At 39.1% G+C, this 15,838-nt stretch overlaps 1 protein-coding gene across 1 annotated transcript in view; it reads right to left on the reverse strand.

The window, feature by feature from the left end:
* The window catches only part of LOC127448831 (heparan-sulfate 6-O-sulfotransferase 3-B-like), a 48,682-nt gene that overhangs the window by 12,977 nt on the left and 19,867 nt on the right, over positions 1-15,838 (reverse strand). The gene's annotated exons all lie outside the window — the stretch shown is intronic.

The following is a 15,838-nucleotide window of genomic DNA, read 5'->3' on the forward strand; positions in this document are numbered from 1 at the left end:
CTATGGAGGCAAACTCAGTGGCAAGGTTAAGTCTATCCAGTGAATAGGACTGGAGGCTACCTATACGACAGCCTCACGAATCATTCTAACTGCTTTTCTTATATATATATATATATATATATTCTCAACTCCAGCATACTCAGAGAGGGCACATTATTTTGAATTGCATTTTTCACTTAAAAGAAGCAGGTGGCAGCTTTTGCAGGCATCAGGCATGTGACACCTCTTGTCTTATCATCAATTGCAGTGGTTGTGGCAGGAACAGCTTGCCATTTCCATACAGACAGCAGAGCATGAACGCCCCACAGGCCGTTTGTGGTGCTCATCAGCCACTCACCACAGATATCGCCACTGCCCCAGGCTCTTACACAAATGAGAATGGATGTGGATGGAGAAAAAAATAAAAGGATAGAAATTGTGAAATTTGTCATACCAGATTCACTTAAAGGGTTAATTCACCCAAAAATGGAAATTCTCTAATCATTTACTCACCCTCATACCATCCCATATGTCTATGACTTTCTTTCATCTGCTGAACACAAACAAAGATTTTTAGAAGAATATCTCATATAATCAGCAATCTGTCCTCTCCCTCCACCACCTGACACATCACTGACAGCAGATGTCTTCGTCACATTTTTTACTAATAAGGTTACAACCATCAACAGTACATTCTCAGCACCACACCCTGTCAAACACCCGTCTCCTGTATGCAACTCTTCTGTCTCTATATTCTCTCCTCTGACTGACACTGAGGTCTCTAAACTCCTACACTCCAACCACCCCACCACCTGTTCACCTGTCTCCATTCCTTCTCACCTTCTCCAGGCCATCTCTCCATCCATCCTACCTGCACTCACACACATAATTAACACATCTCTACTTACAGGCACTTTTCCCACTACATTTAAGCAGGCTTGAGTAACCCCGCTACTGAAAAAACCTGCACTTAACCCCACACAAAAAGAACACTACAGACCAGTTTCTCTCATACCATTCATGGCAAAAACACTTGAAAGGGCAGTTCTCTATCTGTCACTCACTCAACGTTGTGTCGATGTAGTGACACTAGGGGTCACTCTTGGGAGCCAGAAACACCTCTAATCTTTGAAAAAAGGCCAAAGAGAATTGGTGAGTGGAATTTGCATGCCACTCCCCCGGACATACGGGTATAAAAGGAGCTGGTATGCAACCACTCATTCAGATTTTCTCTTCGGAGCTGAGCGGTTGCATTCAGTGCACTGAATACAATACCTCTAGAAAAACTCACCTCGCTAAAGACTGATGGATTTTACAGCACATTTCAGCGGCTTCTCCCCCTCTGTGCCTGTACAGTGCAGAGAATGCCCCTGGGTGCTTCGGCAGAGCAAAAAAGAGTATATTCTGAAAAGAGTATATTTTCCATTCATAAAAGAGCGGCACACATGGAATGTCTTTTTAAAGATGCCCTTCCGTTTGTGTGTTATTCCTGGTTGCGGTCGCTATCTCTCCGCTTCTGACGGCCACGATCGCTGTCTTACGTGTCTGGGCGCTGCCCACGAGGAGACATCATTCGTGGATGGATCATGTCCTCATTGCGAGAACATGACCATTGCAATGTTGCGGTCGCGGCTTGCATTCGTAAGAAAGCAAGCCACCCCAGCAGCTCCCCACCTCAGTCCTTCTACCTATGGGTATGAGGCCGTGCCGGTTAGCACTGGGGGCAATTTGGGGACCTCAATGGGACCACCTCCGCCAGGTATCCCCCCCACGGACCTCCCATTCCCCAGCACGCTCGCTTGCCCCGATCGCGTGCTTGGACGACGTCGCCAGCTCGGCGAATAATCTGAATAATCAGATCTTACTCTCCACCCTCTCTTCGCTGGGCATCATAGGAACTGTGCTTGACTGGTTTAATTCCTATCTCTCAGGTAGGTCCTTCAAGGTAGCCTGGAGAGGTGAGGTGTCCAAGCCACATTAGCTACTTACTGGGGTATGTCAGGGTTCAGTGCTTGGGCCACTTCTCTTCTCTATATACACAACATCACTGGGACCCATCATTCAGGCACATGGGGTTCTCTTACCACTGCTACGCCGATGACATGCAGCTCTACTTGTCTTTCCAGCCCAACGACACCACAGTGACTGCTCGAATCTATGCCTATTTGGCAGACATCTCGGCTTGGATGAAGGAACACCACCTGCAACTTCACCCAGCCAAGACCGAACTCCTTGTCTTTCCAGCCAACCCTGCTGTTGAACACAACAACATCACCATGCAGCTGGGTTCAACTACAGTAACGCCTTCCAAAATGGTCAGAAATCTAGGGGTAACCATCAATAACAATCTAAATTTCACAGACCACATCTCAAAGACCACAAGATCATGTAGATTTACACTCTACAATATCAGGAAGATAAGACCCTTCCTCTCTGAACATGCCACACAACTACTTGTTCAGTCACTTGTCATAACTAGACTGGACTACTATAATGCTCTCATTGCAGGCCTCTCTGCATGTGCAATTAGACCCCTACAAATGATCCAGAATGCAGCAGCATGTCTGGTCTTTAATGTACCAAAGAAAGCGCATGTTACACCACTCCTTGTCTCTCTTCAGTGGCTGTCAGTTGATGCACGTATCAAATTCAAGGCTCTGATGCTGGCATACAGAACAGTCACTGGGTCTGCTCCAGCATACCTAAAATAATTTCTGCAGAGCTACACACCCACTAGAAGCCTGCGGTCGGTTAAGGAACGTCGCCTTGTTGTACCAACACAAACAGGCACCAAAACATTTTCCCGGACTTTCGGCTTCATCGTACCACGTTGGTGGAATGACCTTCCCAAATCCATCCGTGAAGCTGACTCACTTTCTGTCTTCAAAAAATGGCTAAAAACACATCTTTTCCATGAGCACTTAACCAGTCACAAAAAAAAAAAAAGTTGCACTTTAATCTGTTTTGAATACTATTCTGATGCTAGTGAAACTTTGTAATATGGCACTTTTTCATACCACTGTCTCCTTAAGATGATTCGCTTATGTGTTCCTCTTTTGTAAGTCACTTTGGATAAAAGTGTCTGCCAAATGAATAAATGTAAAATATGCCCTTACATATGGCTTTATTGAATGTGTTTGTGCATGTATTCTACGACGCCAGCGTATTAGCATTATATATAGTGACGTCATTACGCGATGATGTAAATTAACTGGTGAATCATTTTTTTGAACCATTTCATTGAAACGAACCGTCCGAAAGAACCGGTTCGCGGAAAAAATCAGACTTCCCATCACTATGTGGAAGTGATGCCTGCTTTTGGAGTTGACGCAACCCGCATTTGGAGTAACCCCGCCTCCTTCTGTAATAACCCCACCCTCTTTTGGAGATTCCTCTCCCATTTGGAGATCTCCGGCCTGCAGCTATACTTGAATGTACCTGGAGAATATGGAAATTTATTCAGGACTATTTTCTAAGGAATTGCAAATTGACCCCAATTTTCTCTGGTACCCTAGTGGCATGGTGACGATCATAACCAACTTTCGTTATGCTAAACCAAAGCGGTGCGAAGATGCAGCATTTTCCATATAGTGTTTAGAAGCACTAATTCAAGACCATATCTTCACCAAAACTCACTGGCAGTCATCCAATAAGTTAAAAGAGTGTAACCACTATGCCACTTGCATCACAAAATTGAACAGGGAAAAAAAAAAGATTTTATTTTATCAGGTTTTCCGAACACTCCCCCAGCAATGTTTACATTTCTGCTGGTGCTGAGACCTACGTCCATCCCATATCATCATCCTGTTAATAATTGGTTCTCATGTAATTACAATTGTCTGATTCATCCTTTGATACAAATGTCACATATCAGAAGCTGTTTTGATTATGATGATGCAAGCCCAACAAACCCAAGATCAGTTTTCATTACACAGTTACTCATTTGCATTTTCTACAACACTGCATGGAGGATAAGATAGTCAAATCAAACTTAATGCCAAACTTTCACCAACAGGAGTTGCTCGCAACCAATGAAAGGCATGCTGACTTGAGCATAGTAGATTTCACAGATTGTGATCATGCAATTCACATATTGTTGGGCCTGTGCATTTCATGGTGATGTTCATATTAAAATTAAAATATTTGATTTTAAGGACATACCTGTATTTGTTTACTTTTGTATTACAAACAGTTTATACGGTACTGGATCGGCACTTAAAATACAAATAAACAAATATGTTGCTACAGATAACAAAATTTTCTGCCATTCTTCCTACTACATGTGTCAAACACACTCTGACAATAAGCACCTGGTGAGGGAACATGAGTAGCTGCTGAAGAAAATATGCCTACACATGCTAATTTAAGAGGAAAAAAGAAGATAATCTAATTTTGCAAAAACAAAAGGCTTTTGATGAGGAAAGATGCTTTGATCTGTTATCATAAGATCTGAGCCACAGACAAGACATACCGCTGTGATCCCTGAGTCTACATGAACGAAAAATATCCTGTCTACTCACTGCTACACCTCAAAGTAATATGCATTCCTGTGTGTGTATGTATAAAATATCTGCATGCGTCAGCATTTTGACCATTGAGGTATTCATTTTCTCTGAAAGTTCCTTCGCAAGGGCCCAGTTATACAATAAAGGGAATTCAGTAAATGAAATTATTACAATGCGCTCTGAAATACTTGATTCTGATTGGTCAGTGGTGCCATCTAGTGGTCTGTTATCTCTGAGTAACAACCACACATCCAGGGATTTAGACCAGAATATGTGAGCGGAGTGGAGCGGCATGATTGCGGGTATTTAAAAAATCGGAGCACCATTGTTTTCTCTCACTCCAAGAGCGCTCCACTAATAATAATAAATCCTCACATTTATATACCGCTTTTTCTAGGCACTCAAAGCACTTTACATAGTAAAGTGAACACCCCCTGCTGGCCTCCCTAATACCACTTCCAGCATCAACATACTTTTCCCCAGGAGGTCTCCCATCCAGGTACTGACCAGCCTCAACCCTGCTCAGCTTTAAAGGGCAACCAGGTAAGAGCTGCTGGGTGATATGGCTGCTGGCTAATGGGTCATCACGGGCACAGCACCTGTTAATGGCCCTTAATGCAGTAATGTGTGTCACCATGTGTTAAACACTATTGGCATGAAGAAAAGATGAAATTTCTAATATAACCAGAAAGAATATGTAAAAAAAAAAAAAATATACAAATTTAAAATCTAGCGGCACTTGGTAATGTTCGACCTCCCGCACGAAGGTTACTTTTGCTTTCTGTGTTCACACTCCCTATAATTGAGCTAAGCTTGCAGTAAAGCTTGAATTAACTACATGCTCGTGTCTCGTCTCTTAATTCCTACATCAACTGGCATATATTGAAAATGAATGATGGGACGGCGAAGGAGAACACAAGTGGGGAGGTGATTGCCATGATCAACGGTTTGTTGTGAAATCCTAAAAGACGTGTCCAGAAAATACGATGATAATCTGTTCACATGTGGTTATAAAATCTAAAGGTCAGTAATATATATATATATATATATATATATATGCTGTTCTTCTCACCACAATTGTACAGAGCGGTTTTCTGAGTTACCACATTCTCTCATCAACAAGGCACTGCATTATTTTATGCACTGCACTGTTGCCACATGATTGGGTGATTAGATAATCGCATTGATGATTGTTGGTGCCAGATGGGCTGGTTTGAGTATTTCTGTAACTCCCGATCTCCTGGGGTTTTCACACACAACAGTCTCTAGAGTTTACTCAGAATGGTGCCAAAAACAAAAAAACATCCAGTAAGCAGCAGTTCTGTGGACGGAAATGCCTTGTTGACGAGAGAGGTCAACAGAGAATGACTAGACTGGTACGAACTGACAAGGTTTACGGTAAATCAGATAACCACTCTGTACAATTGTGGTGAGAAGAATAGCATCTCAGAATGCTATTCTGAGAGGCGGATTGGCGCTGTTTTGGTGGCACAAGGGGGACCTACCCAATATTAGGCAGGTGGTTTTAATGTTGTTGTTGATCGTTGTATATCTCTCCTCTATTAAATATTTGGAATAATCATATCATCATTTTAATCTAAAGCATCGCAATCTTAACTGCAGGCTATTATGTCCTGCATTTAACAGAACTGAACTTTTAACGACCTAAAACACCAACTGAAATAATCAGTATGTTAATATAGCATTGTTTGAATTTAATCGATTGCCATCTAAATTTATTTTAGTGCCATAAGCTAATTTATGCGTTATACATTTGCAGATGAAGAAGCTCAGCAAATGCGAACAGAGAGAGGTAGATTTAAAATCTTAAAAAATTTCAAAAGCTAGTATTTCTAAAATTGAACTCTGCATAAGACATATAGTTTTGATAGTCTTATCTAGTTTTGATTAAAAAGAAAAGTGTAGAACATTCTGAGAATGTAATTTTTTGTTCACAGTATTATAGGGCAAGGTTCATTAAAAGAAGGGCAATAATATGAAATAATAGGCAATCATTTTTTTTTTCTTTTGTAATTTATTAATTTGATTTAATTTAATGTTTTGTTTTTGTTCTGGTATTTTTTATTTTTTTGGTAATTTATATTTTTAATTTAATGTTTTTTTTTTCTTCGTCTAGTAATTTATTTAATTGATCAAACCTAGAGAATGCTGCGACATGTTTCAAAAGTAAGCTATAAAAATAATTTAATTTAGTCTTGGGCTAACGTTAGTGTTCCAATAAAGTACACTGTAGCTTTTCTTCTAGTATTGTGTATTTATTTTTCATTTAATACATCTTCTGCATGGAAGGTTGTGATTTCTAAAAGCATTGTGAAATAACTTTACAGTGGAGAGGTAGTTAGGTGCTAATTTTGCCATGGAGCGAACACGAAGCGGGGTATCTGTAATCCAGGAGCGCGGAGCGTGCGAGGAGCGGGAAATGGACAACCTGGAGAGGAGCTGGAGCGGATCAATTAAAGAATGCTTTGAGTGTGGATGGGAAACTGTTGCCGCTCCACTCCACTCACATACTCTGATTTAGACATATCAGACTGCTTATTGCAAGATAGTATTGTGAGTCATCTGTCTTGCTTCTTGGATCACTGTGAGATCTCTAAGTAAGCTGATAATTAAGCTAAATAATAAGCTAAATAATTTAAACTCATATCAATGTTTCATGTGCATTTATGTGTTAATTTGGCAAGCAGCCTTGTAATAGGCTGGATAATGAGCAGTCAGACATTCATTTTCACAAAATAAACATCAACAGAACTCCAAAGCAATCCAGAGGAGGATTTCAGCTGTTCAGCAATTTATTACCTCTCACATAATTACATAATTTCAACACAAATCAATATTTTATGTCCATTTGTATATTTATTTGCTTAGTAGCTGTGTAAAAAATGAAATAAAAAAATGAAAATGCTAGCAATAGACAGTGATGGGCAGTAGAGTAATAGCTAAGCTATAAGGTGGACTACATGCCATTATTTTTCAATTGAAATGCGATATGTAATATGATGTATCCATACATTTTGTATTTGTTGTATGTTTTATAACAGTGCATGTAAGTGACGTGCACTGAAAAGTGCACCGTTAGATCGGTTTGATGCTGGAGTCGTTAAGAAGCAAGTTTTTTACAATATGTTATCTCTCGTTAATGTAAAAGAGTGTAAATGTCAGCATCATACAGTATATGTCTAAAGGCCCAGGTATACTTAATTTTTGCGTGTTCGGCTCACGCCTGGTCGACCACATTGCCTTTGTGAGTATACTCTTCTGACCACAAGCGAGTATGAACCCGTTTGACGCATGCCCACTACAACTTCTTTGTGGTGCTCATTTAGTATAGTCAATGGCCGGCGCATGCGCCTACGATGCGTACAGACGATGACCACGGTTGCAAGATCAGAAAAGTTGCGGAGTGATCCGCAAAGCAGACGGGCAAAGAATACTATGGCCTTCAAGGATTGAAGTATAGGCCAAAGTATACTTCGCGCTTCTGCGTCACGAATCGATCCGCGCACAGTATGCATAATATAAATTTCATCATAATCCAGACCGCTGGGCAGATTTTCTCGACTCGCGGATGCTGTCATCATCTGTGCGCAACGTCAGCGCATGCACCAGCCACTGACTATCACAAAGAAGTTGTAGTGGGCATGGGTCAAACGCGTTCATATTCACTCATGGTCAGAAGAGTATACTCACAAAGGCAATGTGGTCGACCAAGCGCGAGAAGTCGTCTTGCGGTTGAGAGACGTTTACTCACGTGTGTCGGACTTGTGTCTGATTTCAGAGTTGTCTGTGAGAATCACCGTTGGGGAGAGGCTGATGGCGGCGGCATCAGCTGGAAGTAGAAAGGGAAAGGTGGGGAGGCACAACTGCTCCGGGAAGTGAACAGAGAGGCATGAATGGGGGATAGCGAGGGAAGTATGGGGGTAGGAAGTGAAGGAGAAAATGGTGAATCTTATAGGGAAAGTTGGAAAGAGGTAAGAAGTAAACAAGGGGAAAAAAGGGGAAAAAAGGAAGGATAGAAGTGGTTCAGAAGAATCAGATGAACAGAGTGAGAAAAATATTAAATGCATCATAAAGTTTGGCGATCAATTTGTGGTAAGTAAATTAATCCATTAAAATTGACAAAGATGATAAATAAATTTATTGGTAATATAGATTTTGCAAAAGTACTATCTGATGGAAATTTGTTAGTGGGATGTATCAAAGAAGAACAGACAAATAAAGCTCTTAAACTTAAGGAAAATGACCAAAAAGTAAAGGGAAAATGAAAAGGAAAGCTGTTCCATGGTGGACTGACAAGTGTAGCAAGGCGATAAGAGACAGAAATAGTGCTTTTAGAAATCTTAAGAGAACACATAATTATACACAATTAATTGAATACCAGAGAGCCCAAGCGGTAGTGAGGAAAACAATAAGACAAGTTAAGAGAGGAAGCTGGCAAAGTTTTTCCAGTGAGACAGGAAGATCAACTCCAGTAGGAGAAGTGTGGAATATGATCAAGAGAATGGGGGGTAATAGAAAGGAATGGGAGAAGTAGAAGGTGAAGTAGCAGTTACAGACAAAGATAAAGCAGAAATGTTGGTAAAAGCATTGGTCCGGATATATGGGTCAGGGAACTTAAATGAGGAAGGAAGAAGAAGGAGAGAAATAACAAAGAGAACATTTTTAAAAATACTGGAAAGGAGTGGTGAAATGGAAGATCAGCCAATCAACTTTCCATTTACGTTAGAAGAAATGAAAAGAGCTTTAAGTAAATCAGCCAATACTCGTACATCACCAGGGAAGGATCAAATAGGGTAATTAATGCTGAAACATCTGAAGGATGGGGCCGTGAGGAAACTGTTGACACTATATAATAGAGTATGGGAGGAAGGTAGGCTTCCAAAAGCATGGAAAGAAGCTATAATAATTCCTATTAGGAAGCCTGGGAAGGATCCATCTAAGCCCACTAATTATAGGCCGATAGCCCTTACATCGAATATATGTAAAATTATGGAAAGGATGGTCATAGAAAGGTTAACATATTCTTTAGAAAAGAGAGGACTAATATGAAAATACCAGAATGGATTTAGAAAAGGAAGAGGAACAATGGATCCTATAGTGTGTCTGGAAAATGAAATTAGAAAAGCACAGATAAATAAAGAATCAGTTATAGTGGTATTTGTTGATGTTGAAAAAGCATATGACATGATGTGGAAAGAGGGTCTTCTGATAAAACTAAAAATGATGAATATAGGAGCAAGAATTTTCAAGTGGATAAAGGATTTTATGGGAAAGAGGAATATTCAGGTAAGGGTAGGAGATTAAATACCAAATAGACATAAAATAGAAAATGGGATTCTACAAGGAAGTGTAATAAGTCCATTAATGTTTTCTATATTGATTAATGATGTTTTTTCCCAAGTTCAACCAGATATAGGAAGACCTCTTTTTGTAGATGATGGGGCAATTTGGAAAAGGGGAAGGAACATTCTGCATATAAATAGAAATATACAAGAAGCAATAATAAATGTAGAAAAATGGGCGTATGAATGGGGATTTAAATTCTCAGTAGAAAAGACAAATACAGTAGTTTTCACAAGGAAAAGAATTCTCCCAGAAATGAATCTGAAAATGTATGAAAGAACATTGGACAGGGTGAAAGTTTTTAGATTCTTAGGAATCTTATTTGACACAAAATTAACATGTGCAGATCATTTAAATAAAATTGTTGGAAAATGTCAGAAAGTAATAAACATCATGAGGAGTTTAAGTGAAGTGGAATGGGCGGCAAACTTCTCATTAAAAACTATATATGTGACAATGATTGGGTCTGTGATTGATTTTGGAAGTATAGTATATGGGTCAGTGTCAAAAACTTTATTGCAAAAAATAAATAAGATACAAGCTCAAGCTCTGAGGCAGTGCAGTGAAGCAGTAAAAACAACATTCATATCATCTCTGCAAGTTCTGACAAGAGAGATGCCACTAGAAATAAGTAGGAAACAGCTAATGATTAATTACTGGGTCAGTCTTAAAGGGCATAAAGAGGAACTTCCTACAAAAATGGTGATACAAGAAAGCTGGGAACAAGATAAAAGAAATAGTTTTGGATGGGCTAGTAAAATATATGCAAAAAAAATGGGGGATTAATAGAGTCAGAACCGTGGGTACATAAGACACCACAAATATACATACATATGTTGGAAATAAAGAAAGCGGGAAGAGGGGAAATAGATTTACCAACAGATTTTTCAAACCATGTCAGTGTTAATTACCCCCAATATATACAAATATTTACAGATGGGTCAAAAGATCCAGAGCATCAGACAACTGGAGCAGCATTTATAGTACCAAAATGGAATAAAGTGGAATACTGAGTATATACAGTGGAAATGCTGGTGATATTCATGGCTTTACAGTGGGTAGCAGAACACAAACCAGGATACATTTTAATATGTTCTGACTCTGTTTCAGTTCTTAGGAGCCTGAGATTTTTCAAATCCAGCCGACAAGATATTCTGTTTAGAATTTTACAAGTACATACAAGAATAATTCGAGAGGGTACAGTAATTAGGTTTATGTGGGTTCCGGCACATGTAGGTATAAAGGGAAATGTGGAGGTGGATAAATTAGCAAAACAAGCATTACAAATAGAAACAATAGAATTACAAGTTGCATTAAGTAAGCTAGAAGTTATAGCAGTAATGTGGGGTAAAGCAATAGAAGAATGGCAAGGAAAGTGGAACAATGAAACAAAGGGTAGGTTTCTTTACAGCATAACCAATAAAGTTAATCAGAAAATAGGAAATATAGGTAAGTCGAGGAAAAAGGAAGTTGTTTACAACAGAATAAGGTTAGGACATTCAAATTTAAGTAGTACACTAAAAATAATAGGAAAACATCCAGATGGGTTGTGTGAATACTGTCAGGTTGAGGAGAATATATCACATGTAATTACTGAATGCACTAAATATGAACAAGAAAGGAAAAACATGATGGAGGATTTGATGAAGAATGGAATTAAGGAGTGCAGTATTAAGGAATTAACAAATATGTCAAGTTGGAAAAACAGTAGAACTTTCTTTGAATTCATAAGAAAAACAGGATTGATAGGTAGAATTTAAGCTCTGTTCCACACTCCGGAGCAGAAGGTGGCAGTAATGCACCATTTATGTTGGATGCCACCCGCCGTTAAAAACCAAGAAGTAGAAGAAGACCAAGCACGAGCCAATCCGGGACACGCAAAACTAAGTATACCTGGGCCTTATGTTGCGCAAAACATGAGCTCATTGAAGTAATTTAATCACTTTAAAAAAATACATTAAAAAAATTACATTTTTACATATACTGAAGCCTGGCTGGATCTCAGGAGATAAGCAGTACAAAGCTTTAGCTTAGGTAATTGTTCTAATTTTGAGCTAATTGTAGTTGTAGCAGTGGCGTAGCCAGAAACAAAACTTGGCTTTGAGTGTGCCAAGGGAAAACTTGGTGTGCAAGTGTCACGTCTAGATGTGTTTTTGTTCATGTTTTGTGTTCATGTCTTTTATTTTGAAAAGTGTTTCCATGTCATGTTATTTCCTGTTTCCATGCCATGTTTGTTCCTATTTCCTTGGTCATGTGATTTCATGTTTCCCTCCATGTTCATGTGTCTTGTTTTCATTGGTTTACTGTCTTGTTACCTTGTTATCAGTTCTGTCTTGTCATTGGTTATCAATGTCATGTTTCTCCCTTGTCCATGTATTTAAGCCTCATGTTTGCCATTATCCATTGTCAGGTATTGTGAATGTAACTTTGATGGATTGTTCATGTCATGTCATGACACATCATGGCCGCCGAACCCGGGTCACACGTCATGGCCGCTGAGCCAGGGTCCCACGTCATGGCCGTCCCATGTCGTGGTCGCCAAGCCAGGGTCCCACATCATGGTCGCCGTGCCAAGGTCCCACGTCATGGTCGCAGAGCTTGCACCACCTTCTGCCTCGGATCCTGAGTCAGCTCCATGTCATGCCACAGCCACGCCAGAGTCAGCTCCATGCTATGTCACAGCCACGCCAGAGTCAGCTCCATGCCATGTCTCAGCCAAGCCCCAGACTGCTCCATGCCATGTCACAAGCAAGCCTTTGCTCCATGGTCCAGGCCCGCCTCTGTTCCAAGGTCCAGGCCTGCCTCTGTCCCAAGGTCCAGGCCTGCCTCTGTTCCAAGGTCCAAGCCCACCTCTGTTCCAAGTTCCAGGCATGCCTCTGCTCCAGGGTCCAGGCCCGCCTCTGCTCCGCGGTCCAGGCCCACCTCCGCTCTACGAGCCAGTGCTCACGCCTGCCACGGCCAAAGAGTCAACATCCACGCCTACCATGCCCAAGTCAAGATATTGACGTACCATGTTACCACGTCGTGCCATGTAGCCACATCATGTCATGTTTCTCCCTTGTCCATGTATTTAAGCCTCATGTTTGCCATTGTCCATTGTCAGGTATTGTGAATGTAACTTTGTTAGATTGGTCATGTCATGTCATGTCAAGTCAAGTTTAGCCAAGTCAAGTCAAGTCAAGTTAAAGTCAAGTTCATGTTTTTGTATTTTGTTCATGTTGGGAGTTACAGTTTTTGGTTTTCACGATGGATAATAAACTGCACTTGGGTTCATCACACATCATCGTCTTCATCGTCTGCCTATCATTGCCAGCATCATTACAGGAAGAGATGAAGCATATTAATTTCTTTTCACCTCTAAATTTTTTTAGCCCTGCATTACATTATAATGACTTAACTTTACAAATAAATGGCAATTTTATCAATGGAGTAGGTAAGCCTGTTAATATATATAAATATCAGTCTTTATATTTAGTCATAAAATTTGATTGAATTATTTTGGAATGGTTCAGAATTATTTTCCAAAATAATTTTAGGGAGTGCAGGGAGGTTTGGTACATGTGTGACTGGAAATGTAAATAACCAAAAAATAATGCTAATGTTACATTAATTATTCAGCCAATATGAAAAGGATGATAACATCATGTCTGACTTGATGCAAACTAACAAACAGACGGTAAGTAGACTGATATGCTTAAAACATTTTAATATGATCTCAGAGAAACTGTATTTAACCAATAATTGAAATCTAAATAAAAATACATCAAGCAGGGTCACAGAATTAACAATTTAATGGCGTAAGCCTATAACACATGTCATGAACAAACATCACGAGTAAAGGCGCATTACTATACCTTTTCTATTCTGTGAATTCTGTGTATTCTCCAAATATTACATAAAATACATAATACAGTATACCATAATTGGGGGAGCAAAGAACAACAGTTAGCTTACAGTATTTTGCTCATATGGGGGCATGCAATTATGAATAATGATGCAGAAATTCTAACTCGGTAGCATATACTTTCTTAATTTAAAGTGCACGCTTTTTTCCTTCAGTCTCAAGCTCCGCATCTGTTGCGAGAGCACGCGTGAAATCTGAGAAGGCCTCTGTTGGTATTAGTATAGTCATTACAATCGATTATTAAATTCCATAATTGATGCATCGAAGATTCAGCATTATATCAATGGATTTTTACACCACTGTTTACTATTATTAATCATCAAAAATGTATTTTATTTGTGTGTACAAGCTGATGTTTTGGGTGGCATATGCACACCCAGGCACACCTGTGGCTACGCCAATGAGAAGTAGTTGGTAAGTTAGCTAGTATTTTGCCCAAAACTAGCAAGATCATGTATATGGATGTCATGTATATTTTGACATTTGAAGTTTGCACTGGAGTTTAGTGGGGTAAATATCTGTCTGGATGAAGTATTCTGGATTAGGTATTGTCGTGAGGCTCTGAGCTGTACAGCCTAAAGTGCTTGTCATGCTGTGACAGATGAAATGCTCATGTTCAATGCCACCAGGGCCCCAAAGTAAACAGTCTGTGCTCGAATTTAAATTTCCACTCAAATTTTTGACACTTCACGCTTTCATGATCTTGTTTGGTTTAATAATGTCTAACTTATTTATTTACTTGTGTTTTGAAGCAGTTTTCACTTTGGGAGCAGTCACAATCGAAACAAAAGTGCTTACACACAAGAGCACTTAAATCTGAAAATGTTTTCTGTTCACACGTACTGTACAAATATTAATGACGCACCAAAATAAAAAAAATCTTGGATGAAATCTAAATAGAAAATTCTGGACACTTTGTTATCATCATTTTATGCTGTTTTCAGCCAAAATTTCAGTGCATCCCTAACAATTATATGAAGAAAGTGACAGTGAATTAATAGCGCAATAATTTGAACTGTGTTTAAAGGACAACAAAATTGACTCTACAGTACATCAAATGAATACTCTAGTTCACCCTAAAATGAAATTTCTCTGCATCATGTTGTTCCAAATAAGTCCAAATAACAACTACACTTCATAGTGACCACAGACTCGAGCTGCGGGAGATGAAGACTGTGCAGTCAGTAATGATTTACATTTCAGTCTGTTCCTCACACAAAACTACCATACGAGTTCAGAAGACTTGGAATACGAGTCACGAGTCACGAGTCGTATGGAATATTTTTATGATGCTTAAAGGGATAGTTCATCCAAAACAAAATGAAAATTCTGACATAATTTACTCTCATGTTGTTCCAAATCTGTATGACTTTCTTGTGATTTCTATGCTATGGCAGTTGATTGTGATTCACTTTAAAGTTTAAAAAAAGCAACCAAAAATTTCCTAAAAGTAGTCCATGCAACTTATGTGTCATATTCCAAGTCTTCTGAAGACGTATGATAGGTTTTGGTGATAATCAAACCAAAATTGAAGTTATACTATGGTGAAAATATTGACTTCCACAGAGGTTCACGCTTAAACCTCACAAAAAACAAAAACAGTTGCAAACACATGAACAAGCTTCTCTCAGGCACTCTAGAATGCACAATGGAAAGCTAAGGTGGAAGTCAAGATTTTTAACCAGGGCTTGGGGCAAAAATGCCACTGAAATTCAATATGTGGGGGCAAATAAAATGTCCCCATAATGAATTCCTTTTTTACATTTGTAATATCTGATAAATTTCTTAATATTCCATTCTAGGCATAGTTGATTATTCTAATCATTCAAATGAAGAATGTATTTTAATTAACTGATCAAATCAAGGTATTTGATGTAAAAGACTGACAGTGTTTTTTTGTTTTGATTTTATATGATTAGAAAAAAATTTGTCTTAATAAAAGTTAATTTCTGACACTGCTATGAACTGTCATTCAAATTTGCAATAATAGTGTTAATAAAATTCTTGGTGATAACCTTAACCCTTGGGACAGAAAACATGGATGCACTGTTCTGATCCATATACATATACAGTTGAAGTCAGAAGT

The sequence above is a fragment of the Myxocyprinus asiaticus genome, chromosome 12 (genome assembly GCF_019703515.2).
Source record: "Myxocyprinus asiaticus isolate MX2 ecotype Aquarium Trade chromosome 12, UBuf_Myxa_2, whole genome shotgun sequence".
Taxonomy (NCBI): Eukaryota; Metazoa; Chordata; class Actinopteri; order Cypriniformes; family Catostomidae; genus Myxocyprinus; species Myxocyprinus asiaticus.